Raw genomic sequence first — 4,597 nt, forward strand, 5'->3', positions numbered from 1 at the left:
ACAGTCGGGGTACTGCGACTGTGTGTGGGGGGCTGCGCTCTCCGACTCCCTTGGCGGTCTCGCAAACACCACATGCTGCGCCTTCCCTTTCGTTCCTGTGTGTCGCTTGGGTCCTTTCTTTTTGCCTGCCCCCCTCCCCAAGTTCAGCAGCATGAATTTGCCAGGGTGGTCTCAGGGATGGGGTCGTGGCACGGATTAATCCCCTGGTGCTGCCGCGATGGGCTCTCCCGCTTCGCAGCAGCGATCTCTGCCGAATGGGTGAGGTCATTTAAGGCAAACTGTAGGAAGGGCAGGCAGGCTGCCGCTTAAGGGAAGTCTGCACTTGACTCGCTCGAAATCGCCCCCCCCCCTCCAGCTTCTCGCACGCTATACAAGAGCGGCTATATTTCGCTCAATGCTCTTTTCCTGGACGCACGATGCAGACTTTGTGGCAACGCCGTGCACTTCCGAATAGCGACGGAGAGAAAGAGAGGACGGGTGCGTTGCACAGTCATCCTTTGCCAGGATCTGCCGGCGGCAAACCCTGGCCAGGAACACTTCCGCCAGGCATCCTGGGCAGACGCGAGGGAAACCCGCTCCTGTCCCTTCCTAGAAAACTGTCGGGTTGCGGGTGGTTGAGACGGTATCCCCCCCCCTTCCGAATCTACCGCCTGAACTGGCTAGTGGGGCTCTTGAACGGCCTTGACAGGTAAACAACAACTGTTTAAAGATTATTTCGGCAGCACGTTCTCCCCACGCAAGAGTCGCACGCCACGTTGTGGAAGATCCGTTTGGGCCAGGGAAGAGCTTGGAAAGGAAACTCTGGCGCCCGTTTGCTTGTCATTCCGAGGACAATCGCGGAGGTGCGTGCGGAGCAAACAACCCGTCTTCAAACTGGCGAGTGAGCCGCAGAGGCAGCCCAGTTTTGAACGGGTGACGCCCCCCGCCCTGTGCGCACACGTCCACACCCCAGCCAGAGCCCTCGCCTCAGTTACGTCTGCGTTCCCTTGGAGCCGTGAGACCCGGCGAAGCGCCTCCTAGAGCCTGGCGCGTACAGCGGAACTGTCTCGGGTGCGAGCGGCGTGGCGCGTGCGTTTTCTTGGCGGCGGCGGCGCGAGCGCGTCCCACTTCCCCAGGTTCGGGCTCGTGCTGCTGCTGCTGGAGCCGGGCAGAACAGGTTTCTACCAGTTTGGGTGTGTGGCTGGCTGCTGCTGTGTATGCGCTGGAGACTCGTAATCTTCCGGAAGCTGAGCTCTCCTTGTTGCCGTGGGTAATGCTGATGACTCAGTGGGTTGGCGGTGGGTGCAACGCGCAGGGCTTAAGCTAACAGCATCCTTTCCTGTAAAGAGCCACGTGTGTTGCGAGTCTTTGTCCCCCGGCGTCAGCGATTTGCAGTCCCTGCCTTGAATCTTTGATTCTGTCAGCTTGCATTTCTGCTATTCCCCCCCCCCCACTTCCAATTTGTGTCTGAACCGTTTATTAGTGACGCCGTTTCTTTTATGGCTCTGGAACAAAGACCGCTTCGGTGGCATTATTGCCATCGCAGCTCTCTTGTGAATGTTACGCACTGGGCATGTACAGAAAACCAAGTTGTTCTTCATATTTGTTGTCGCACAGTCGAGTCCGACTCTTGGCGACCCCATGGACCAGATCACGCCAGGCCTTCCCGTTTTGCGCCGTCCTCTGAAGTTTGCTCAATTTCATGTTCGTTACATCTACGACAAAGTTAAATGCTTTTAGCACTTGGGGTACAGAGGTACCACAGAACGAGGTTAATGTGACCCAGATTAATCATAGTAATGACTTTCTGCTTTTATTAATGAAGGTGTAGGAGAAGTTAATTTTTCCCTTATACTTTGTTATGTAGTGTATGCAAAAGGATGATGGGTATTTAAAGGGAATTATTTATTTTACAGTAGAGTGTGTTCTAAGGAAGAACATCCTGACTATTAAAAAAACCTAGAGAACGTAATCCAATAACATCCCCTTTTCTGTGTTCTTACCTGTGTAGACAGAAATGGAGAATATATTGGAGGGGTGTGGGGGTGGAGAGGTATTGAGGTTTCTGTCAAAGTGTTTGTAGATACTGGTTTTACTCAAATGCAAGACTGTTCCACCCCCCAGGTACACCAACAACAACAAAAAGGGGGGTGTCTTAAATATGCATACAATTTACACTTATGTCTAATAATAAAAATCTTTTGTGTATAATTATTGGGGGTTGTCTTCCTTTTGTGGAGCTATGGTACTTTGTTCTATAATGAAAACAAATGTGCATCCCAATTATTAGAGCTGCATGAAGAAAGGAAGGCAATATTTACAACGGCTTTATATTTCTGGGATTTAGAGGTATTTGTTTTTTATGGAGTTAATATCCTACTCATATATTTATATAGAAATAACTAAAATCAGTGGACTGACTTCTGAGGAAATCCCCCCCCACACACACACACTGGGTGTGTTCAGACGTGCCGTTTGATCTGGTGTCATGACAGTTCAGCAACAGATTTTATATGCACGATCACACAGTCAACATCTACCTGCCGTCCCCAGCCATTGGTTTCCCGCTCAAAACCGCTTTAACCCGGAATATTTTGTTACCAGGTCCCAAAGTGGTGTTTTCTCAGCTCTCTCGTTTAAAACCACATTTCCCCCCTGTGTGATTGCTCCTCCAGTGTCAAGCCACTTCTGGTTTAAACCCCCTCCCCCCTCGAAAGCTGCCCGGAGCTCCACCACTGCGTTATTAAAACTAATGTTTAAACGGTGCCTAGTTTTAGTGTTCAGACGAGTTCGGGATCTCACGGAGGCCATTTTGGGGTAAACATTTAAAGGGAAGTGTTCCTTTAAAGTTTAAAGGGAAGTGTTACAGCAGTCGGGTTGAAGTGGAAATCGCTGTTCTGCGCACGCGCGAAAATTTTAGTTCTACAGATGGCTGCCTGTGTGCATGCCCAAACTGAGAGAGAGAAAAAACAACACCAACGCACGCTCCCACGTGTGGACAACAGGGAGCGATGTGGCTGCGTGCAGCGATCCGGAGCAAGGAGATGAGTGTGATCGTGATTCTCCAGGTTAAAAAAAACCGCATCAGGGCCTGAGCGATTTAAACCGCTCCCAGCACGCTGTCTGACCGCACCCGAAGAGTTCCAAAATAAGGAACATGAGAGATTGTAGGAAATGACATCTTCAGTATGTGTCCTTTATCAGGTTATACCACCCTTGTAGTCTACTATGTTGACAGCTCTTTGCTATTACAGTGCATCCCTTTATTTCTCATGAGTATTTCTGTTCCTGTAAAATAAGGAACAGTTCTTTGAAAGAAGGAACCATCAGCAAACTTTATTTATAAAATATGTATAAGCCCACCTTCTCCTCATCTCAAGGCCCAAGATAAGTAATTGAAGTCTACAGTTTTATGAAACAAACAGTAAAACAGTGGATTTAATAACGCATTAAAGCCAATCTAAAAATATCTTATGCCTTTCCACCAATAGGTATTCTCCTTTTTCCCAGACTCAGGTTGCCCTCAAAGCCCTCCAGAACAGCTGCTTTGTAGCCTTGCCAGAAAACCAGGGGTGTAGGAGCCCCCCCAAAAAACTCTTCCAGGAGGCTGTTCCAGAGTCATGGGGCAGCCATAAAAAATGCTCGAGCCTGGGCTGTTGCTGAACATGTTTCAGTCAAGGGGCCTACTGACAGAGTGCTGTGAAGAATGAATGGAAGAATTCAGGTGTGGTAGCTGTGTTGGTCTGAAGCCCCAGAACAAAGTTTGAGTCCAGTGGCACCTTTACAACCAAAAAAGTTTTATTTATGGTATAAGCTTTTGTGTGCAGTTCCTCAGATACAGTGGAACAGAACCTCCAACCATCATCAACAGCGTATTGATGAGAAACTACTCCAAATTGCAGGCAATCTCATTAAGGGGCCTTTGAAGGTGTGTGTGGAACAAGTTTTTTACATTGCTGAGACCAAACAGACTCGCACTGTTGACTTTCAAATACTTTGTGAGCTCTAGAGAATGAGCAAAGTCTTAAACTGCCAAAACTGACACCCTTGAGTAGTAGGGGTCCATTCTGAGGATTATAGAAGCCAGAGACATAATTGTGAATTTGCTTGATAAGTGCAGCAAGCATTAAGTTGAACTAGCTGAATAGGCTGTAGTGGGCAAATTAGATGAACGACTTTTAAAGCCAGCTAGCAGCCTGGGGTAGCTGCTTCGAAGATTCCAGAAGGCACCCCAAGGAAAATAATGTTAACCTTTTCCTCACAGCATCTTCTGTAATTTAAATAGATCTTACATTTTCCTCATGAGGCGGTGCTCATCTATGGGGGGTGCATTGCCCCCAAATGCCCCCCATGGCTACAGCCCTGGATCCTTCCAAAGCTGCAGTTTAGCCCTCTGGCTGGGAGAAGTCAGATCCATGTATGTATCCTTTCTTTTTTCCTCATGGAGACTACGTAATTGCAGCATTGAAGGGGCTATTTAAATTCAGCAAGAGCTGTGGGAGAAAAGAGTTAAAATACCCTTTCCCAGAGTGCCCCTTCCCAGTCTGCACAGCAGCTTCCTGTAGCTGCTTATTACCTTTCTGTTTAAACCATCTAGTTTGGCCAAAGGGACTGGTAG

The sequence above is a fragment of the Gekko japonicus genome, unplaced genomic scaffold, assembly GCF_001447785.1.
Source record: "Gekko japonicus isolate JY-2015 unplaced genomic scaffold, Gekko_japonicus_V1.1 scaffold414, whole genome shotgun sequence".
NCBI classification, from domain to species: domain Eukaryota; kingdom Metazoa; phylum Chordata; class Lepidosauria; order Squamata; family Gekkonidae; genus Gekko; species Gekko japonicus.